Here is a 24,135-nt window from a genome sequence, read left to right on the forward strand (position 1 = left end):
AGCTCTATGCTTACAAGATCAGACCACAGGATAGAAAAGTCAAAACATTAAGCCAGATGCCAGACTAAACTTCACGGCGCTTCAGGGTAAATGTCACCAGAAGACAAATATCTATGCTTGTATGATTATGTAGGTTAATGGCCAGACTTAGCCAATGGTCTTCAGTTGTCTGCCATCTTGGCTGCAAATCGGTACAGGCACAGGGCCTCGCCTTGCCACTCTGCCTGATTTCCCTAAGCTGACATTAAGGGGACCCATTTCCAAGAACAAGGTGGCTGGCCGTTTCAGGACACATACGTATGAACATACTTATCGTTCCTGATAAGGAAGGAAACTGAGAGCACCAAAGGATGAGATTTGGGCTGAGACCAGGAGGAAGAGCTGGCAGTCATCCCACACCGGAAGACCCACACACGATGTTGAGCAAGTCCTTCATTCCACGAGGCCTCTGTGTAAAAAGGATCATAACACCTTCCTTTTTACATTAACACACAGAAGACATTTCATAAAACAATACAGTATATTAAAACAAAAGAAGGGGGTGCGCCTGGGTGGCTCAGTCGGTTAAGCATTCGATTTCTGCTCAGGTCATGATCTTACAGTTCACGAGTTTGAGCCCTGCATGGGGCTCTGCGCTGAGCCTGCTTCAGATTCTCTGTCTCCCTCTCTCTTTCTGCCCCTCCCCTGCTTGTGTGGGCATGTTCTCTGTCTCAAAAAATAAACAAATAAAACATTAAAAATTAAAAAAATAATAATAATAAATAAAATAGGAGAGAATATCCTGGGCCACACCCAAACCTCTGATTCCTCGTGGACTCAAGTTCATGCAAGGAGGGGCGGGCCAGCAGGTGTGCATAGAAGCCCTGATGAGGTCAGCTCCAACGTCTCCCTGAGGACCAGCAATTAATTACATGTAGAGAAGGAAGCAGAAGGGAAGGCCACTGACCCCATGGTGTTTGCATCCAATTGTCGGTGGCCAACTTCTTAGATTCTATCTGTGGCCTAAATGATGAAAGATTATTTGAAGCCAACACAGAATTGTGTGTGTGTGTGTGTTTGATTTTAAAGCTGTTCTTTCATACAGTGAGAGAGCACAGCAAAGTGTGTAGAGAGGCTTCTAGAGCAAAGCCCTCTATGGATGGCCACCTAATAGGTGGCTTTCTTGCCTGTGTCAGCCAAGAGAATTACATCAGTTGTTTGTACCTGGAAGGGATCCCACCTGGCTAGGATCCTCCCACCTGGAAAGTCTCCCTATCTGACACCTGGAAGGATTTATAGAAAAAAAAGAAGGAGGAGGAGGAGGAGGAAGAGGAGGAGGAGGAGGAAGAAGAGGAGGAGGAGGAGAAGAAGAAGAAGAAGAAGAAGAAGAAGAAGAAGAAGAAGAAAAAGAAGAAGAGGAGGAAGAAGGAGAAGAAGAATTGACTACCTTTAGCTAAAATATAAAAGTGTTTCTTAACCTTTAGAGTATAAATGATTACCTGTTTCCAAGCGGGCCCCCTAAAACCCTCACTTCTGTAACAGGATGCTAATAACACCATCTAATATCATAACAGGTGTCGTACATTAAAACCTGCTGTTTTTATTCTTCATCTGCCGTTGGCTTTCAGCTTTGTGGGTTATAGCAGGTACAGTGTAACCACACGAGGCTGAAGTTGGCTGAGTTTCATTTCCAACCACCCCCAAGACAGAGCTTAATTTTACCTTTTGCTAAATGGATATCATAGTGGTATCACAGCGATCTTCACTTTGTTATTTCTACAGAATGCAAGGCACGTACACAGAAAAGGGCCAGTAAACATAATTGCCTTAAAGAGGCTATGCTTTTTAATATCTTTTTCATGCCATACAAATCCACATCACTGAAAGTCAATTTTTTAAAAATATTTTACCAACAAAATCAACTTGCTAATTATTTTTAACTGCTTTTGAATCAAAGCATTCAACCTCCTGATGGCCAAGATGACAGATGTGTCTTGGGACCCAGCACCCCAACGGGTGGTCTCTGGGGAAACAGAGGAGAGAAAGACACAACCCGCCCACGCCCACCCCAAACTCCCTTGGCCACATAGTGCATCTCAGGTCTACCCAAGGGTGTCCCCCCTCCAAAACCATACATTCAAATATGCTGCCTAGTTCATCCTGGCTGTTCCACAAAATGGCATAGACTGGGTGCCTTACAAATAACAGACTTATTTCTCACCGTTCTGAGGCTGGAAGTCCGAGATCAGACTCCTGGCATGGTTGGATTCTGGTGAGGGTCCTCTTCAGAGAGGCTGTTTTCTTTCATATGGTCATGGTGGAGAAAAAGAGAAAGAGAGAGAGAGGAAGGAGGAGGGAGAGGGAGGGAGAAAGGGAGAGAGGGAAGGGGAGAGAGGGAGAGAAGGAGGGAGAGGGGGAGGGAGAGAGGGGGAGAGAAGCAAACTGTCTTGGGACTCTAATGAGGGCATGAATCCCATGCATGAGGGCTCCACCTTCTTGGCCTGACCCTGTCCCAAAGGCCCCACATCCTAATGGCGTCACATTGTGGGGTAGGGTTTCAACATATGAATTGGGGGTGGGATACACAGTCCATAACACATCCTTTTTGGGTTTTTTTTAAAGCTTATTTATTTTGAGAGACAGAGAGAGAGAGGGCATCAGTGGGGGAGGGGCAGAGAGAGAGAGGAAGAGAGAGAATCCCAAGCAGGCCCCACACCACCAGCACAGAGCCCAATGTGGGCCTCAAATCCATGAACCTCGAGATCATGACCTGAGCAAAGCCAAGAGTTGAACAGCCAACCGACTGAGCCACCCAGGCACCCCAGCATACCCTTTATTGGATGGCAAGCCCTCCCTCCCTGCTTTAAATCCCTTTCACCCACTACATCTCTCTCCAATTCCATCAAGACCTCCAGGTACTTGATGGAGCGCCTAGGTGGCTCAGTCAGGTTAAGCCTCCAACTCTTGGTTTTGGCTGAAGTCATGATCTCACAGTTCGTAGATTCAAGCCCCACTCTGACAGGACAGAACCTGCTTGGGATTGTCTCTTCCTCTCTCTCTGCCCTTCCCCTATTTGTCCTCTCTCTCTCTCTCAAAATGGATAAATAAACCAAAAAAAAAATTTTTTTTAGACCTCCAGGAACTTGAGACCCTCCTTTACTGTCAACCAGGTATGCCCGCTCTGTTCCCCATCCGGGAAGCGTGAGGTGGTTCCTCACCCCTGATTCTCTCCTACCGAGACCTTCACCTCCCTGGTTCCCTTGCCCTTCTGTCCATTGCCCCAGACCCCAAGCTGGATCTAACCAACTATCTGCCTGTTGTTGTGAGCTGCTGGAGGAAAGCTCACCACCCCACAGATTGGAACTTGACATCGATGTTTTCCTGGCCAGCTGTTCCTCTCGTGCTCCAGTGGCTATTTTCAACCTTCTCAGCTTTCTCCAAACCTTCTACCCCAGGACGGCAGATACAGCATGCTGTGGAGACAACCGGAGTCGTCTTCTTCCAGGCCCCCGGGAAAACCACGTTTCACAGCCCCCCTTAACATAGGGTGTGGTCATTCTGAGATCTAGTCATAGAATTTGAACAGAGTGATGGTCCCCTTCTCCCAGGAGTGACCTATCCAAACCTCCCCTCTCTGCTCTTGCCCCGTCTGCACAGTGGATGCTAACACCTGGGGCGGAACTTGGAGGTCACCCGTTAAGTCATGCAGGTTATAACAGGTACAGTGTCACCACATGAGGTTGAAGTTGGCTGGGGCTCATTTCTATCCACCCCTAAGACAGAGTTATATTTTACATTTTGCTGCTTTGTGATAACTATCCTTTACTTTGCTGTGTATATAGAATACAATGTATATACACAGAAAAGGACTCCTAAACATAATTACCCGGAAAAGGCTCTGTATCTGTTTCTTGTGACTCAGAACCTCTATCTGATGTGGCCCTGAATGACTCTGTGAAACAAATCACACACACACACACACACACACACACGCACGCACGCACACCCCAACCCCTGCGCTTTCTGTGCCAAATGGATTTTACCTGAATGAGAAATAAACAACGGTCAGATCACAGAAGCAGATGGGAGGAGAATATCAGCTCGTCTCCCTCCTCACATCCAGCTCACCCTCCTTGTAGTGTGGCCTTGTTCCTGTTCTCCTGAAGAAGAAAAATGAAATCTTATTTTGTTCTCTTTTAAATGCTGGAGACCAACTTACTGTAGGCTGAACAGTTAGGGTTTCATGATACCTACTGTCACTGGAGGGATGACCTCACAGAAACTGAGAACAGCAATCATCACATGGCCTCCAGCACCTAAAATTCAGTGTGGAGAGGGAGAAATGAGGGCTGACCCAGGTTCTGTGCCTTCCCATGTCTCCCCCAGAATTATATCCCTAATGTAACATTTTTAGGCCCGAAAGTCTTTTGTTCTTCTTCCCTATGTGTCTATACCAAAAATAGGTATATACATTGAAATTGAGAATGGTTTCTTTTTTTTTTTTTTTTTTCAACATTTATTTATTTTTGGGACAGAGAGAGACAGAGCATGAACGGGGGAGGGGCAGAGAGAGGGAGACACAGAATCGGAAACAGGCCCCAGGCTCCGAGCCATCAGCCCAGAGCCCGACGCAGGGCTCGAACTCACGGACCGCGAGATCGTGACCTGGCTGAAGTCGGACGCTCAACCGACTGCGCCACCCAGGAGCCCCGAGAATGGTTTCTTTTGACCATAAATAAAAATATTTTTTTCTGGGGGCGCCTGGGTGGCTCAGTCGGTTGAGCGGCCGACTTCGGCTCAGGTCATGAGCTCACGGTCCGTGAGTTCGAGCCCCGCGTCGGGCTCTGTGCTGACAGCTCGGAGCCCGGAGCCTGCTTCGGATTCTGTGTCTCCCTCTCTCTCTGCTCCTCCCCTGTTCACACCCTGTCTCTCTCTCAAAATAAATAAAGATTTAAAAAAATATTATTTTTCTGGATTGAATTATCTTTTTTTAATTTTTTTAAAATTTTTTTTCTTAATGTTTTTATTTATTTTTGAGACAGAGAGAGACAGAGCATGAGCAGGGGAGGGGCAGAGAGAGAGGGAGACACAGAATCGGAAGCAGGCTCCGGGCTCTGAGCCATCAGCACAGAGCCCGACGTGGGGCTCAAACTCACAGACTGCGAGATCATGACCTGAGCCGAAGTCCGACGCTCAACCGACTGAGCCACCCAGGCGCCCCTTAATGTTTATTCTTAAGAGAGAGAGCATGTACACACGAGTGGTGGAGAGGCGGGGGGGTGGGGGGGGGGGAGAGGATCTAAAGCTCGCTCTGTGAAGGCAGCAGAGAGCCCAGTGCAAGGCTCAAATTTACCAACTGTGAGATCATGACCTGAAGTTGATGCTTAACCGACTGAGCCACCCAGGCGCCCCCTGCATTGAATCATCTTTACAATTATTATCAGGAAACAAGGGCTCAAAGTACCTGAATATCACATCTGTTAAGTCATTAAATATAAAATAAACATAAAGTAAAATATAAAACAAAAAATGTAAAATAAAAACTAAAATGTATTGAAAATAAAGCTTTTAATAGATGAATGGGACTATTTCGTTTGCTGGTTTCGAGTTTGGGGCTTTTTTCCCTCAATTATTTACTAAATCTGTGGGTGATAGACTGTTATTCTTCTTTCCATTTTTTGGAAACAATTGTGAAATAAACAAATAGGTAGAAATGGAAGGCATTTGTCTACAAAAATGTACCTCAATTACTTGAACGCTTCCTCAGAATTCCTGGCAAAATTATTTTGACCATTTACCATGAAAAATAAGCTACTTTTTTAGTTGTCTGTCATCAAAAACATCACTTGAATAATCATCGGATTAAAAGCTCACCACAGGCTTATGTCCTCTTCCTCTTGAAAAGCCCTTGATCTGCAGAAGAACTTACCAGTCCATCATTAGTCATTCGCTTTTCTCAACTCCTCACCTACACTTCCAGCTGCCCTTGGCTTTCATAGGCACGGTGTTCATCCCCAGGGCTGGTAGTCACGGCAAGATTCATAATAAATGGATAAAAGAGGACAGGATAGCAAACCCTCAGGCAGATACGTTTTAGGAATATATACATATGCCCGTAGGATATCAGGAAATTCATTCCTTAAACCTACCCACGTGTGTGTTCCCCTTGCAAAGCCTTTGCATGCCCTCCAAATACATGAAGGCCACCTATTGAAAACCATTAACGTAATGAATTGGTAGAGTCCCCAGGTGGAATCGCCTGGATTTTGGTGGATGCCGAAAAGCAAATGCCAATAAATTTCATATTTAAAAAAAAAAAAAAAAGCAGATGCCATTTTGTGAAGAGACTCTCTTCCCTGAAGGGGAGAGACTGTTCTGGTCTCTTAAATTCATTAAAACTTTTTTTTTTTTTAATTCCTTGCTTGAATTTTTTTTTTATTTATTTAAATTCAAGTTAGTTAACACATAGTGTAATATTGGTTTTGGGAGTAGACTTTAGTGATTCATCGCTTACGTACAGCACCCAGCGCTCGTCCCAACAAGTGCCCTCCTGAATGCCCATCACCTATTTCGCCCATCCCACTCATGCTCTCTCTTTCAAAAATAAATAAACATTAAAAAAACTTTTAAGTATAAAACAGGCTGATGACATTTGAGAGTGGATCAGCAGTGGGAATTTTAGCTGCACAAGGTATCTTTGGTTGATTCTGGGCTGGTTGTTGGTGTTTTTTTTTAATGGTTATTTCTTTTTTTTTTTTTTTTTTAATTTTTTTTTCAACGTTTATTTATTTTTGGGACAGAGAGAGACAGAGCATGAATGGGGGAGGGTCAGAGAGAGAGAGAGACACAGATCGGAAACAGACTCCAGGCTCCGAGCCATCAGCCCAGAGCCTGACGCGGGGCTCGAACTCACGGACCGCGAGATCGTGACCTGGCTGAAGTCGGACGCTTAACCGACTGCGCCACCCAGGCGCCCCAATGGTTATTTCTTTTTGAGAGGGAGGGTCAGAGAGAGCAGGAGACACAGAATCGGAAGCAGCCTCCAGGCTCTGAGCAGAGCCCAATGCGGGCGGGGCTCGAACTCATCAACTGTGAGATACTGACGTGAGCCAAAGTCAGACACTTAACTGACTGAGCCACCCAGGCACCCCTTTGTCTGTTTTTTTTTTAATTTTTTTATTTATTTTTTGTTTTTTAAAATGTACACCCAAGTTAGTTAGCATATAGTGCACCAATGATTTCAGGAGTAGATTCCTTAGTGCCCCTTCCCCATTTAGCCCATCCCCCCTCCCACCACCCCTCCAGCAACCCTCAGTTTGTTCTCCATATTTATGAGTCTCTTCTGTTTTGTCCCCCTCCCTGTTTTTATATTATTTTCTTTCCCTTCCCTTATGTTCATCTGTTTTCTCTTTAAAGACAGGTGTATTACTCATGCCAAGCCAATCAGCTAGCGCCATCACGGGAAGGGCTCTGTGGCCATCTGTCCTGGGGCAGCCTGGAGTCACAGGACTTTCACTCACCCCCTGAGGCTATTGGCGTGGCTGAGGCAGCCTGCTGGATTTGGTGCTTGTCCCTAATTAGAAGAGGCAACGGCCAGTGTCCTCTAGGACCTGAGTCTGGAAGGAAACAACTACCCCTGTCCCTTTCGCTGCAGCAAGTGACAGCTGGACCCTGACTACAGTGATAAGTGGAAATTCTAATCCTTGACTTGCTTTTGGCCAGGGACACTACTCTCCTTTACTCCCTCTGGGTCTAGGGAAGAAAAGAGGTAGCATTAAAATTTCCTTTTTTATTCACACTGTCAGTCTATGTTTTACATGAAGAAGGACCCCAGAACCAGAGAGTGACTGTTAAGCAAATGAACACGCTAGACTCTGACCGAATTAGCATCCCAAGTGTGGACAGAGCTCTTTACACCACACCACTTGGCAGGCTGCTAGTTAACTTCTGGAATGGAGCCCTGCTCCACTCTTCTTGATTCAGTGAGGGACGGGTTGGGCTGGACACAGAACCACAGGCACAAAATGCAGCTGCCGAAGACTGCCATTGCCTCAGGAACAAAATGAAAGGTCACTGTCACTTTGAGACCGCTGTCACCGTCCTTAACCTCCGCCGTCCCCTCCCAAGCTCCCTGTTCCTGGCCACGCCTAACTCCTCAACTGGCTCAGGAAACTATGTCCTGCTTCAGGAATCTTCCAGCTCACACCTTTCCTTCACAACTTGAAAACACCGAAGATTCTCTCTAGCCACTCCTTGCAGACAAACATAAAATGCAGATACAATGACTAAAATACCTTGAACCTGCAAAAGACGTAAACGAAAGTATAGATCCCAGAAACAGATCAAACGACATTCTAGACTGTAATTTGTTGTCAGGTAGGCATTTCAAATCAATGGCCTAAAGAGCATTGTTTCATCAATGGTGCTGGGATGACCATTTGGAAGATGAATAAATCTGCATCTCAACTTTTCTCTTTAAGCCCAAAGAGATCCCAGAGGAACCAAAAGTTTAAACATAACAACCCTAAAACTTCTAGATGAAATAGTGGGGGGGATTTGTACACGTTCTTGAGTAGGGAAGACATTTTTGAATAAGGATACAAAATCATAAATGTTAAAGGAAAAGGTTATTTCAACGTTTTTTTTTTTTGTTTTTTTTTTGTTTTATTTTTGGGACAGAGAGAGACAGAGCATGAACGGGGGAGGGGCAGAGAGAGAGGGAGACACAGAATCGGAAACAGGCTCCAGGCTCTGAGCCATCAGCCCAGAGCCCGACGCGGGGCTCGAACTCACGGACCGTGAGATCGTGACCTGGCTGAAGTCGGACGCTTAACCGACTGCGCCACCCAGGCGCCCCGGAAAAGGTTATTAAATCTGTTGCCGTAAAAATATAAAACTTACGTTGAAATGTAACATTATTCGATAAATATATCAAGCAAAGGGCAAACAACGGACAAGTCCAAATGACTTACTGGATTCGATTATTGTCTTTTTTTCCCCCCAATATTTACCCGGATTATTTAATCCACTATTGCATTGGCTGGATCCTCCTCGAAAGCAGTGTAGAACTAATCACTAAGTTGAGATAATAGTAATTTCTGTCATATTCCCAATTTTGTCTCCAACGACTTCTTTTGCACTATAATGCTGGGTCTGATGTTCGCTTTTGTGTCTTGGTACATCTTATCATATTCGAGTAGCTTTTTTCTAAAGTGGATACTCACTGAATTAACACAAGCCTTTGGAGAACCTCTTTGGATTATGAATTTTTCTTTCCATTTGTTACTGTAACAAATTATTATTTACACATTCTTGCATGTCAAACAATTCTTGCATTCCAGAATAAAACTACTTAATTTCTGTATGTTATTCTTCTGATACAATACTGCATTGAATATATGAATATTTTATTTAGAATTTTTACATCTATATCCATAAGCGAATTAGTCTCTAATTTTACTTTGGAAGTGTATTTATTGGCTCCTATAAAATGTAACGCCAGGTTCATGAAAGGTACTAGGAAACTCAGAATACTGTATTTCATAAGATAATTTGAGGTACCTTTCATCTACTTCTGAAGAACTGTTCTTACACTATTTTGAGCCATATACTTTGAAGAATTTAATGAAACCATTAGACTTTAGCACCAGAAAACAGAATGTGCTTACTTAAACTTGGTTTTGAGTTTGTTTGTTTGTTTTTTTTTTAATGTTTATTTATTTTTGAGAGAGAGAAAGATCACAAGCAGGGGAGGGGCAGAGAGAAAGAGAAACAGAATCCCAAGCAGGCTCCGCCCCGTCAGCACAGAGCCCAACACGAGGCTCGAACTCACAACCCGTGAGGTCATGACCTGAGCCAAGACCAAGAGTCAGACGCTTAACCGACTGCGCCACCCAGGTGTCCCTTACCTAAACAAAATTTTGCATGAAATTTCCAGGGGCTCCTGAGAGGTCACCTGCAAACTCTGCATTATACCCCTGGCCAATGAGAACTCGAAAGAAATGGCCTATTTATCTATTAGTGGAAACCACAGGCCTTAAGCATAAACAGACCAGTGCAACTGGAAACTAATGCAGAAGTCTGACGTTGCCAGGGTAGAAATATGACTCCATCTGATTCTTTCGTTCCTGTGATAGGAAGCCGGGCCCCGCTGCCCGACCACTGCAATGAGCCAGGACCCTATCGGCTACTAGAAAGGAACGTACGCTCACCTCTCAGGACACCTGCATGCATTAGGACATGTAGTTTGCACCTTCCCCTAGCCATGGCTGTTGCTGACAATCTTTGGCGTAAGTGCCGTTCCTTTCCTGGTTGGAAGAACAGAGCCAGTGTGATGCAACAAGAAATACCTATTTGGTCTTAGTCCCTGGGCCCTGACACAGAGCATCTAAACCCTCCACGTCTCCAGAGGGAGGAGTGTCTTTTTGTCTGATCATGCAATGGTTGCGGGCCGGGGGAACCCCTAGGCCACTTCAGGCCAGAGGCTGGTCTCCAGAGAGGCCACCAGGATGCTTTCAGCTCCACCCCCCTGAGGGCAAAGGGAGGGGCTGGAGACTGAGTTCAATCACATGGAATCAATCAAGCCTTCCTAGAGGAACCTCCATAAAAGTCTCTAAACGACTAGCTTCTGGAGCTTCTGGGTTGGTGAGCGCGCGGAGCTGTAGGGGGGGGGGGATGCTGTACCCAGAGAGGGCCTGGAAACCCCGCTCCCCTCCCCCACGCTTTGCCCTATGCACCTCTGCCATTTGACCTTTCCTGAGTTGTGTTTTTTTTATGATAAACTGGTATGTGTAAGTGTTTCCTGGGTTCTGTGAGCCATTCTGGCAATCATGGAATGTGAGGAGGAGGTCGAGGGAATCCCCGACTTATAGCCAATCAGGCAGATGTATAGGTGTGAGGGCAATCTCGGGGACCGTGCTAACCTCCAGGGACGTTATTGACACAATTGATGATCCAGAATTGTACTGAATCAGAGACTTAGGGGCGCCGGCTGGCTCAGTCAGAAGAACATGTAACTCTTGATCTCGGGGTCGTGAGTTCAAGCCCCACCTTGGGGGTAGAGATTTTTTTTTTTTTTTAACTTTTTTAAAAACCTAGAGAATGGGAGACTTGCTCAGTGGGCAGAAGAACTCCCCCACGTTTGGTGTTAGAAATGTTGTGAGTTACACAGTTGAGAAGCCAGTTCCCATTTCTCTCATTTCCCAGTAAGCCGCTGAGACAGCGCCCTCCACTCCCCTGGGGGTACTTGTGCAATCCCGTCTGAAGCGGAGAAAACGTGAACCCCCTTCTCCCTGTCTTCTTCCCTCCTGCTCTAGGGAAGACTGAAGGTTGCGTTCAAGCTCATTTTGTCTTACTCCTACCCCATGCAGCTGGCTTCTCCACATCAAGGCCCTCTCACTTGAAAAGGAACCTGGGTGGGGCGCCTGGGTGGCTCAGTCAGTTAAGCATCCAACTCTTGATTTTGGCTCAGGTCATGATCTCACAGTTTGTGAGTTTGAGCCCCACATGGGGCTCTGTGCTGACAGCACAGAGCCTGCTTGGGATTCTCTCTCTCCCTCTCTCTCTGCCCCTCCCCTGCTCTCTGTCTCTCAAAATAAACAAATATGCTTCAAAAAAGAAAGAAGGGAAGAAAGAAAGAAAGAAAGAAAGAAAGAAAGAAAGAAAGAAAGAAAGAAAGGACAGGCCAGATGGGAAAGAACCTACTTCTGAGCACAAAATGAGAACTAAAACGTTGGCAACAGCAGAGCATCCTTAAACCTTCAGTCTTCTGAATGTGTCCTATCGGACTCTGTGAGAACTCTTTGTGAAAAGTCAAAGAGAAAGTCACACGGTAAATAGTTGTATTCTCCTCCTGCCCCCGATCACATTCACCTACTTCCAGAAATAAGTTTTATTCTGACTCAGCCCCAGAATTTGAGTCACGGACACTCCCACACATACTTGGCAAGCCTTGGCCTAGATCCTCTATCCTTTCAGACCACCAGACTTGCCTAACTGCTTGGCGATTAAGAGTGGTCTTTCTCACCAGTTATCCAGTTCAGGTCCTTCCTCTGGTTAAAATAACAACACTCTCAGTCAGAATGGAATTTCGCCACCAAGCCCAGTTTTTCCCGTTGGGCCGGTCTGGAGACCTGGGTTGGGGTTGTGACTGTGGTTTGAAGAGCTGTCTTTCCCCAAGCAGTGGACTTGTATGGCGTCCGTGAGGAAGCAGGCTGAGACTTGTGGATCTCCAACAGAAGGGCCCACGTTCTCATGTCAGCCCCTTGTGCAATTGTCCCTCATTCTGTAAATTAACGTATTCACTTTCTTCACGTTGATGGTTCCTGTTCTTCCTGGAAGACATAAACAACAGTGGCAGCTTTATGGCCAGGAATGACAATACTTTGCTAGGTCTAAAATAACAATAGTTACGTAGCACTTACTTATGCCCGACACCGTGTTACGTTCTTTCTGTATATTAACTCATTTTATCGACACAGCAACCCTATGCGGTGGGTTCTGGTATTATCCCTAGATTACAGGTGGGAAAACCGAGCCACAGAGTGGCTAAGTGACTTGCCCACTGTCTCACAACTGTAGAGTGATGTGTTCAAAACCAGACTCAACGCCCTTGGCTACCGCTCAATTCCACTTCGCATATGATATATTTCTGAATGGGACTCAGTAAGAGCGACAATCTCAATCAATGGAAACCCTAATCGGGACCTCAGGAGGCATGCGTTCTCCAACAGATATGACAGGCCCCAAATACAAACACAAAAATAGGAGAAAGGCTGTGAGTCAACTACTCATTTCTGAGCATCTTTCCTGCTGGATGAAGGAAATGAGTGTGCATTGTGTGCAGTAAAACACGAATTTTGAAACACAATTGGGAAAAGCGTATTTTGTTTTTTTTTTTTGGTGAGTAATCTCTATACCCAACGTGGGGTTCGAACTCACAACCCCGAGATCAAGAGTCACACACTCCACTGACTGAGCCAGCCAGGCGTCCCCGGAATGTTATTTTGTTAAAGAAACACATTTGGCTATTTTCAGAACAGCCTTATAGAGAATCAAAACAACTTAAGTTTCTTCTAAAAATATCTAATTCCTCTAATAACAGAAAATAATAATCTCATTATTTTTATGAAAGTGATTCTTTCTCTCTCTCTCTCTCTCTCTCTCTCTTTTATTTGAGAGACAGTGTGCGAGCAGGGGAGAAAAACAGAGGGAGAGAGAGAGAGAGGCAATCTAAAACAGGTTCCATGCTCACCGCAGGATTCCACGACCCTGGGATCATGACCTGAGCCAAAATCAAGAGTCAGATGTTCAACCGACTGAGCCACCCAGGGGCCCCGAAAATGATTCTCATTGTTTGATTTCACATGTAAACATAGAACAACAACAAAAAGCAAGCAAACAAACAAACAAAACTACACAAATTTCAAACCATGAGATTTATCTACACAAAGATCGGAAGATTGGTTTTTCCCTCACTGCTGTCTAATCCCGGATCCCTCCCATCCAGGGAAAAGGAGATAGCTCAACTTCCCAGTAAACGGGCACTGCTTTTGAGGTGGCAGGATAGGGTTTTTAGTTTTGGGTTTTTTGCTTTTTAATATTTGCACTGTGGTACACCCCACATGTATTCCAGAGTGTTGAAAACATAACGCACAGCTTGAAGAAGAACCGTCAGGGGACATGTATGAAGCCACCACCACTCTGACTAAATCCGGGGCCGGGGATACAGATGGAAGACGTACGTGCCATCCTCCTCACCGCAAACACAGCCCAAGAGAGCCCCCAGAGGGGACTTTCATCTCTCTCCCCTCTTCTGTCCTCAGGATGACGACAAGGTGTGCTGGTTTCTGAGGGCCGCCATAACAAATACCACAGACCAGATGGCTTAAACAGCAGAAATGTATTTTCTTGCAATTCTGCAGACTAGAAGTCCAAGATCAAGTTGTCAGCAGGGTTGGTTTCTCCTGAGGCCTCTCTCCTTGGCTTTCTTGGCTTCCCGTTGTGTCCTCACTTGGTATTCTCTCTGCCCAGATTTCCTCTCCTCATATGAACACCAGTCAGATGGGATTCGGACCCACCCTCACTGCCTCATTTTAACTTAATCACCTCTTTAAAGTCCCCACCTCCGAAGAGAACCCCAATCTGAGGTACTGAAGCTTAAGGTTTTAACATATGAATTTGGGGGAAGGGGGTTGACACAATTCAACTTATACCAGTGGCCTTGGGGCCAAAGATGGATAGCCACAAGACGGTAGGATCCTGGGTCCTCAAATCACCCCTGGGAAGAGAGAAGCCTAGAGCACCTCTCAACCAGGAGCATTAGCAGGAGACTTTATGTGACCACAAATGAAATTTCCATTTTGCTAACTCGCTTATATTTGAGGATTGTTCATAGCAGTGAGCACACACTGAACAACACTCCAGTGAAGGAAAACTCAACCATCCCCTACTGAGTTTGACTAATTAAATCAGGCATTAACATACTAGCTTCAGGTGACGAGAAAACGGCACAGGTAAAGAGAAACGATTGTCGGGGCGCCTGGGTGGCGCAGTCGGTTAAGCGTCCGACTTCAGCCAGGTCACGATCTCGCGGTCCGTGAGCTCGAGCCCCGCGTCGGGCTCTGGGCTGATGCCTCGGAACCTGGAGCCTGTTTCCGATTCTGTGTCTCCCTCTCTCTCTGCCCCTCCCCCGTTCATGCTCTGTCTCTCTCTGTCCCAAAAATAAATAAACGTTGAAAAAAAAAATTAAAAAAAAAAAAAAAGAGAAACGATTGTCAGGTCGTAGCCTCCCAAACTGATTTGGTGACACTGACCACGTACATCGGCTCCTGAGAGAATCAGTGCTTCAGCTGACGCTCAAGCGTGTGAATAATTTGAACTAAAATTTTGTAGGTGCGGTGAAGATTTCTCATTCGTAAGCGTGCCTAACAGGATTACAGAATCAACACATCCGGAATCGGTTGATTTGCAATTGTTGGGTAGGTTGATCAATCCGCACATTCTGACAGCTTTTCAGTCTCCGCTCCATCTGTCGAAGTGCGAAGATGGGAAGTAGAGGGTCTGCCCACACCCAGTAACCTTCTGTTCAGAGGCAGCACATCAGGATGTTAAGAGAAAAACAAAAAGACCTAGACAGGTACCTTCCTGACAGTTCCCACGTCCTGGGTTGCTGAGCTGGGCATCCCCCACCCGCCCCTGCCATGAGCAGTAAGGAGATACCTATGCACAGATCGGTGATCCAGGCGAGTGTTCCTTGGGGGGCGGTCTCCCCTGAAGGACAGGACACCGAAGGAGGTGAAGGGTGCTTCCTCACAACTTCCTGGTGCTGGAGACCGATCCAGCGGACCCCGCTGCTGTCCACCTGTGGTCCCATTGTCCCGAGCCTCACTGGACTCTCCTGCTCTTCCAGTCCTTTCTGTCCTTTCCATCTTACACAACGTTACCTAGACTTCACTCATGGGAGAACTGCCTCTGCTTGACCCTCTCTTCCTCCAAATCTTTTTTCATCCTCTACCCGGAAACTAGAAGCCAGGAGTTTGGTTCTGATTCTGCTGTGACAATTCTTCGCTAAGAAAACGGGGCTCGCTTTCCGTCTGCCCGGCAGCAGGAGGTCCGTGGAGTCACCCACCTAAAACTCGGTGAATATATCAAAGCATCTTCCTGCCGTGCTATAGAAATAAAGAGCCGGAAAAATGTCACCCTTGCCTTATGTTTGGCCGGGGGGAGAAAACAATCAAAGAAAGCTGCAAGTTATCTAGGGAAACATTTACAGCCAAAGGCCATGTGACCTCTGGTGGGAATCCCTGGCAAAGAGTCTGATAGGATGATGCGGTCACACTGGACTTGACAGGGAAGTTGCTGGCTATGGGGTGAGAGGAAACGCTCCTCCCAGACGACAGGAGGCATGTGGGTTGCCAGGCACTGGTGTCCTCTTGCGGATGAATCCTGGCCCTGTTTGGTGGCATTCCAAAGACACATGTCATCTGGGGTGTTCCGGTCAGAGCTACAACCATGGAAATGAGCCTCCTGTTTAGATTACAAGGCAATAGTGAACACAGTTTAGATATACTACATTAGCCACTCAGGATGGCTGATTTCCCTCTGTTTCACACCAGATTGAACCAGATAAAAGTCAACCTCATGGTATGTTGACAGCATTAAAAACTTGAAATGATATACAAGTGGCAGTCACCACTCAGGCTTCCAGACCAGAGTATTCTACCATGGTGTTATCTTTGTAAGACATTTTGCATTTGAGAGTAGCAAGAAGCCACAGGTGACTGTCAGTAGGTTGCCCCTCGCTCAGACTATTATTTGGGGTGGATTGTAGCCTTGATGTTTTTTGCCCTTCTCTGGCCATGGGAAGCTCTGAAAAAGACCGGAGCCTTCTTTGGACTCAGAAACGGCCAAAGAGATCGGCATACACACGCACAAAAGAGCACTAGGACCTGTTTTCCACTGCTTGGCCTGTTCCAGGAATCTGAGCAGGAGAGGGTAAACGTTGCTGCCATGAGTTTTTGGTGGTTTGGTCATTTGGGTTAGAGGGCGGTTTGGTCTGGTTTATTCTTACACCCTACTTCCAGAACGGGCAGCAAATCACAAGAAAATTAGCCAAGATCATGAATCTTCAATGGGACTTATGGAATTACCACCCCTACACACACACACACACACACACACACACACACACACACACACTTCGCTTCTATCTCCGAGTCCAGAGCTTTCTCCACTTTAACGTATCGCCTCATTGGTCATCACGTGCTGTCAGAAAAGCCACCCGGTGGCGATGAGCCAAGCATCTCCCCTCGTGACTTCTTCAAGCGTCTTCGAGCATCTTCTACCACGACTGTGACTTCGGCACGATGGCACCACTCTGTCCGCACGAGGGAAACTCGCGTGAAGGACGGTGCCACGTCGGTGCAAGGTTCTAACCGAGACAAGGAACTGTACACACAGCACACGGCGGGTGCTGAGTAAGTTGTTTATTAAGGAATTAATGAATAACTGTGTAAATAAAGCATGGTGCGTTGTCAAGACATTATACACATGCTGAACAGCCCAAATGTATCGTGGGCTTCTTAGGTCTAACATTCTCGAAATATGTGGCTAAAGTTTAGCCGATAATGCTAAACTTATTAATGGCGTCAAGCATACACCCCAAATTCGGGTCACTCTAGCGTTCTGACGCTTTAAGTAAAACATCAAAACGCGGAACATAGGGGATAACGGGAGCCTGGCTGGCTCAGTCAGTAGAGCGTGCGACTCTTAATCTTGGGGCCATGAGTTCAAGCCCCACCTTGGCCATGGAGATCGCTTAAAAACCAATAAATAAATAAACCCGCATTATCAGGAAACTTTAAAAACAAAAAAAGAACAAAATGGGATAAAAAGAGAGCTGCTTATTCTTTGCAATTAAAATACTCTTAAGGTTATAGTAAAGCCGTGAAATTGTTCAGAACCAGCCCGGCCCATGGTCTTACGAAGCCCAGCTGTCCTGTGAAAGGTGAGCAAAGCCTCACTTTTCTGAACACTTTACTTTTCAACACGCGGCCCCAGTACCTTCTCTCGTCTGGATGCACAGAAGTCTTGCTAGCCCCACTTTATAACTGAACAAAAAGAAATCCTGGACTAAAAACAGCAGCCAGGGTCGCACCACTGGTGGGGGAAAGAATCGAGACTAAAATGAACATTTTCCAGTGTACCTAGAAGCTAGCGATGCCTAGAGAGTCAGAGCCGTGGGCTTGAGCACTGACATTCTCCAAAGTGCCTTGCGCGTCACAGGCTCTCAGCAGTGCTCCTGGAATTAGTTCCCACAGGGAGAGGGACAGCCAGCTTCATCACGAAGACCAAGGACACGGCCTCTGGAATCAGACAGATCTAAGTTCTGTCTCGACCTCTGCATTTAGTCTTCTGACTTTGAGCAGGCCTCCAAATCTCCTAACCTTCAGTTTCTCCCCTTGTTAAAAAAAAAAAAAAAAAAAGTGGGGATAACCATACTTCATCCTGAGCGTTGCTGTAAGAATTAAATGAAATTAGGGGCGCCTGGGTGGCTCGGTTGGTTAAGCCTCCAACTTTGGCTCAGGTCATGATCTCACAGTTCGTGAGTTCATGCCCCGCGTCGGGCTCTGTGCTGACAGCTCAGAACCTGGAGACTGCTTTGGATTCTCTGTCTCCCTCTCTCTCTGCCCCGACCCCACTCATGCTCTCTCTCTCTCTCTCAAAAAATAAACATTAAAATATTTTTTAACATTTTTATTTATTTTTGAGAGACAGAGGCAGAGACAGAGCACGAGTGGGCAAGGGGCAGAGAGAGAGAGAGGGAGACACAGAATCGGAAACAGGCTCCAGGCTCTGAGCTGTCAGCACAGAGCCCGACGCGGGGCTCGAACCCACGAACCGTGAGATCGTGACCTGAGCCGAAGTTGCACGCTCAACCAACTGAGCCACTCAGGCGCCCCAACATGAAAATTTTTTAATTAAAAAAAAAAAAGAATTAAATGAAATTATGCTTACGAAGCACTTAAGGCCAGAGCTGGCACACATTATTCGATCAGAAGGGTAGACTGGTATTAAAACAAGGACCTAGAGACAGTATTTAATCCCTCCTTGCTCCCCAGCCAACTTCCTACCAAACCTGTTACAAGACACTGTAGCTTAAAATAAAACAACTGGGAAAGTCTCTTGTGTCCAACTGTACTGAGCCCCACCCTGCCGGGCCCCGTTGTGTTGGCTGAAGAACGTGGTCTGAGTCATCCCAGCTGCTGGCAGGGCAATTTTAAGTCCCGTGGGGCCATGTCCCTGAGCAGAGCCACAATACCCCACGCCCAGCTTTGCCGTCTGCAGAGAGATAAACGACACGGGGGAGGCTCTCTGTGCTTCTGGGTGTCTGGGCAATCAACTGGGGACCAGTGTCTTATGGGAGTACCCAGCCTTGATTGGTGGGCGGAAGGCAGAGACCCCTGGCTCACACCGTCCCAGTTTGCAGAGAAAAGCGGAGAGGCATTGGATTGTTTTTGTGAGTAACTAATTAAACAATTAAAGCTATTTCCCTACCTGACATAAGAGGCCGAACTCTTTTTCAGTCCTATGAACTTACCTGTTCGCTGGTTCTCCTTCACTAGCTCGTTAAAGCAAGCAAGCAAGAAAAAACACTTCCTGAAAATGAGCTGCTGAGTCACCCCACAAAGGCAACTGTGGCCCTTTTCAGCATCAACGGGTCTGTGAGCTAGCTCACTTTTCAGGCTCCCGTTAGAGGCCCTGTTCTCATCACCCCCCACCCACCTCCTTTTCTGTAGGCAGCTCCCCACGTAACTGGGGCTTTTTTTTTTCTTTTCTTTTCTTTTCTTTTCTTTTCTTTTCTTTTCTTTTCTTTTTTTTTCTTTTCTTTTCTTTTCTTTTTTTTTGTGTGTGTGTGTGTGTTTATTTTTGAGAAAGAGTAAAAGAGTGCAAGCAGGGGGGGGGGCAGAGAGAGACACACACACAGAATCCGAAGCAGGCTTCAGGTCAGCACAGTGCCCGACGCGGGGCTCGAACCCACGAACTGCGAGATCGCGACCTGAGCCGGCTGAGCCACGCAGGCACCCCGAGCCGGCCTGCCCCTCTCACCACACCCCCCTTAGAAGCTATGCGGCATCCCTGTCTGTGGCCCTGATCCTTCCTGGAAGCTAATGGTATAGGAAGTGGGCCAGAGGCCTCACAAGCCAGCTGCCTGCACCCACTCCCTGCAGCTGCGGCATCCACCCAGAGCTTCAAGGAAGTTCTTGAAACGTACACCAGAAGTACCTTAAATCATGTCCCTCATGGGCCCCACCACGCCCTCCCCCATAGCACGGATGGCGTTGACCGCTATGCCCTCTTGCTTATTTAAAGAGCAGAGGGGGTCAGAATCTGAATATAAGTACAGAAGGAGGTGGGGGGCGTGGGGGCCTTCTGGTTCAGTGGTTCCCAGCCCAGCTGCACCCTGCAATCCTCTGAGGACCTTGGAAACTACAGATGCTCAGGTCCCACCTCTGGCCAATTGAATCAGAGTCTCTGTCCCCCACCCCGGGAGGCGGGGAGGGGACCAGGCATTTTAAATCTCTGCAGGAAGTCTCCCTGCAGCTAAATGTTAGAACCACCACCAAAGCAGTCCAATGGTTCATAAATATTACTGAGTCATAAGCTCTCTTGACACAACAATGGATGCCCTCCGCAGAAAAAAATAACCTTCTTTTTTTTTTTTTTTTTCTAAGTGCTATTTATCATCGAGAGAGAGAGGGAGAGCTCACGAGCAGGGGATGGTCCATATTCTTCCTTCTGTCCTAGTGGTGAGTTCTCCTCCCAAACAGTTTTCTCTAATGGAACCTAGCAAGGCACCACAAATGATGAGAAAGGCAATGGCTGCTGTGTATCTCATCAAAAGCCTTTATGGATCCCATCTCGGGCCGATCACGTGATAACACTGCAATCCATAAGTCCATTTAAACCGCCTCCTTGAAGTTTACCAATTATCCTTCATACCTCTTGCTGTGGGTTGAATTGTGTCCTGTGGCTATGGTGAAGTCCTAACTCCCAGTATGACTGCAACCTGTTTTGGAAATAGGGTCTTTATAGACGTGATCAAGTTAGGATGAGGTCGTTAGGATGGGCCCGCACCCAATATGACCAGTATTCTTTTTGTTTTTTTAATGTTTATTTATTTTTGAGACAGAGTACGAGTAGGGAGGAGCAGAGAGAGAGGGAGCACGAACCCAAGAACCACGAGATCATGACCTGAGTCAAAGTCGGACACCTCACCAACTGAGCCACCCAGGCGCCCCTGAACGGTGTTCTTACACGAAGAGGAAAAGGCCATGGTGAAGACCCCAGCACACAAGGAGGAGGCTATGTCATCATAGAGACAGAGATCGAGTAATGCGTGCTTCTAGAAACCACAGAAAGCAAGGATTGCCAGGTGAGAAAAGGCAAGGAAGGATTCTCCTCTACAGGTTTCAGCGGGAGGGTGGCCTTGCTGACAACTTCATTTCAGATTTCTGGCCTCCAGAACTGTGAGAGAATGAATCTCTGTTGTTTTAAGCCACCCAATTTGTGGCGCTTCGTAAGACAGCCCTCGGAAACTGATATATCCCCTCCTGTCCCGTGGAGAGAGACAGCAAGCTGGTGTGCAAAAGCCACTCAGGACTGCTGCTGGGCTCTGTGCACCAGCCTTCCTGCCTAGTATGGTCGAGAGATTTCTAGGGGCCCCTGGGTGGCTCAGTCGGTGAAGCGTCTGACTTCGGCTCAGGTCGTATCTCACGGCTCGTGAGTTCGAGCCCCAGGTCGGGACTCTGTGCTGAGAGCTCAGAGCCTGCAGCCTAATTCCGATCTGTGTCTCTGTCTCTCTCTGCTCCTCCCCCACCCATGCTCTCTCTGTCTCTCTTGCGCGCGCACTCTCAAAAATAAATAAGCGTTAAAAAAAAAAAACTTTTTTAAAAAAAGTGATTTCTTCAATGGGAACTCTGAGGCTATACTCTGCTCTGCTTTTTAGGAAGATTCGGCTTGTATATTTTGTTCCCTATGGTTTCTCTCATGGCGCCCTGTTCGTTCTCTTGGAGCACTTGTCACTGTCTCTACTGTCCATCTCCCCACCTGGATCGTGACTTCCCTGGGAGCAGGGATAATGCCTATCTTGTCCACAGCCCACACCTCTCCCACTGTCTGGCATAAAGTAATCTCTGGACGAAGGCTTGAGTGAGTGCATGAACGTGCAAACGGTACTCCATCTTGATCTTTTCGGTTTTAAAGATTTCATTTTTTATTTTTAAGTAATCTCTTCACCCGACGTGAGGCTTAAATTCGCAACCCAAAGACTAAGAGGCCCCGCTCCACAGACTGAGCCGGTCAGGTGCCCCTAACGATCTTTATCTTAATGGACTTTGTTGCAGCTTCACCCTCTTGGTCACCTCCCCTTCTCATCTGAACGATGCCAAATATGCTCCTGACCATTGAGATTATTCCTTTGTCTTTATTTCACTGGCTTCTCTTTCTCTGCACATACCAAAGCCCTTGTGTTCCTAGGTTCTTTTTTTTTTTTTCAAGTTAATTTATTTATTTTTAGTAATCTCTACACCCAACGTGGGGTTTGAACTCACAACCCCAAGATCATGAGTCACGTGCTCCTCTGACTGAGCCAGCCAGGCGTCCCCCACGTTCATTTTTTATCTCATTTTCTATTAGACTTTTTTTTAGTTGTCACTACCACCGATATCCATAGGACTCCCAAACTGTGGGCCAGATTCTTCCCTGAGCTTCGTACTTGTATATCCACACCGTCTGCTAGATGTTTCTACCTGAATGTCTCCCAACTACGGCAAATAAAAGTCAGTCAGCTTTACCTCTTCTTTGTATCTGAGATCTCTCCCTGATTCTCTCACCCTAAACCACTGCCAACATCAAGGCCTTCATCGTCTTTCTACAACAATCTCCTCTGTGGTTTTCCAGATTTTATACTTACTTCCCTCACATGCATCCTTTGTATAGGTGCAGGCTGAGACATTTAAAAATCAACCTTCTATGGGGCGCCTGGGTGGCGCAGTCGGTTGGGTTTCCGACTTCAGCGGGGTCGCGATCTCGCGGTCCGTGAGTTCGAGCCCCGCGTCGGGCTCTGGGCTGATGGCTCAGAGCCTGGAGCCTGTTTCCGATTCTGTGTCTCCCTCTCTCTCTGCCCCTCCCCCTCCCCCATTCATGCTCTGTCTCTCTCTGTCCCAAAAATAAATAAACGTTGAAAAAAAAAATTAAAAAATCAACCTTCTAGTCACTCCCTACTTATACTAGCACAACCATTCTACAAGATGTAGTCCAAAACCCTAAATATGACAAACCAGACCCCACTATCGCTCCTTCCTGAAACCTGAAGACCCAGAAGCATCAAAGTGCCTTACATGCTGGGTTACTCTCCTCATCCTGCGTTTGCTCTTGCTGGTTCCTCTGAGAGAAATGAACTGGTTACCAGGGGGCCTGGGTGGCTCAGTCAGTGGAGCGTCCGACTTCTACTCAGGTCGTGATCTCACGGTCTGTGAGTTCGAGCCCCGCGTTGGGTTCTGTGCTGACAGCTCGGAGCCTGGAGCCCGCTCTGTCTCTCTCTGTCAAAAAATAAATAAACATAAAAAAAAAAAAAAGAAATGAACTGGTTACCTTCTCATTCCCACTCATTGTGGTCGTGGACAGCCTTTCAAAACAGATGTCCATGATGCCCAATTTTAGTATTTATGCCCTGTGTAATCCCCTCCCCTTGAGTGTGGATCGAACCTAGTGACTTGTTTCTAACAAACATAACATAGCAAAAGTGATGGGATGTCATCTCCGTGATTAGGCTATAAAAGATTATGATTCTGTTTGCTCGCTCTCCCTCCTTCTTCTTGAATGCTTCTCTGATGAAGCAAGATGAGGAAGCCCACGTGGCAAGAAACTGGGCTCTAGCTAACCACCAGTTAAAGACTGAAGACCTCACTCCAACAACCATTAAAGAATTGAGTCCTTCCAACCACATGAGAGAGCTTAGAAGTAGTTCCATGCCCATTTGAGCCTTCAGATGAGACCACGTAGTTAACAACTTGATTGCAATTGAGGTGAGAAACCCGGAAGCAGAACAGAAGAGAAGATCTCTCTACTCCATGCCTAGACTCCTGACCCACAATGAGATAATAAATGTGATTGTTTTAAGCTGCTAAAGTTGGGGAGGTAGGGGCCCCTGGGTGTCTCGGTTAAGCATCTGACTTCGGCTCAGGTCATGATCTTGCAGTTCGTGGGTTCGAACCCATGTCAGGCTCTATGCTGACAGCTCAGAGCCTGGAGCCTGCTTCGGATTCTTTGTCTCCCTCTCTCTCTGCCCCTCCCCCGCTCACACTCTGTGTCTCTCTCTCAAAAACAAACATTGAGAACAAAAATTAATTAAAAAAAGAAAGAGAGAGAGAGAGAGAGAAAGAAAGAAAGAAAGAAAGAAAGAAAGTAAGTTGGGGAGTTATTTGTTACATACCAATATGTAACTAATGCACTCATTTCACGCAACATATATTCCATGAAGACTTGAATACCTTCTGCCAAACACACACACATGCACACACACACTTTGTGAACCTGAGAGCAATGCTTTGTGTTTACTACGTAGCACTGTACTTGACTTTTCTTAATGTTTAT

At 46.5% G+C, this 24,135-nt stretch overlaps 2 long non-coding RNA genes across 3 annotated transcripts; both read right to left on the minus strand.

The window, feature by feature from the left end:
* Positions 1 to 2,058: 2,058 nt before the first annotated feature.
* Positions 2,059 to 4,491, minus strand: LOC124517168 (uncharacterized). Of its 2 annotated transcripts, XR_006963326.1 has the most exons (4): positions 4,234 to 4,491; positions 4,023 to 4,139; positions 3,326 to 3,452; positions 2,059 to 2,280 (listed from the first exon to the last, which is right to left on the minus strand). It is a non-coding gene; the product is annotated as an uncharacterized LOC124517168 (long non-coding RNA). The 2 variants fall into 2 exon arrangements; XR_006963325.1 differs by lacking the exon at positions 2,059 to 2,280 and having other exon boundaries at positions 2,805 to 3,452.
* A 1,232-nt stretch (positions 4,492 to 5,723) lies between these two features.
* LOC124517142 (uncharacterized) lies at positions 5,724 to 23,011 on the minus strand. Its single transcript, XR_006963316.1, has 3 exons — positions 22,881 to 23,011; positions 12,005 to 12,311; positions 5,724 to 5,999 (listed from the first exon to the last, which is right to left on the minus strand). It is a non-coding gene; the product is annotated as an uncharacterized LOC124517142 (long non-coding RNA).
* Positions 23,012 to 24,135: the final 1,124 nt, after the last annotated feature.

The sequence above is a fragment of the Lynx rufus genome, unplaced genomic scaffold (genome assembly GCF_022079265.1).
Source record: "Lynx rufus isolate CCGP_SWC_20201006 ecotype Redwood Valley unplaced genomic scaffold, mLynRuf1.p SCAF_20, whole genome shotgun sequence".
Taxonomy (NCBI): Eukaryota; Metazoa; Chordata; class Mammalia; order Carnivora; family Felidae; genus Lynx; species Lynx rufus.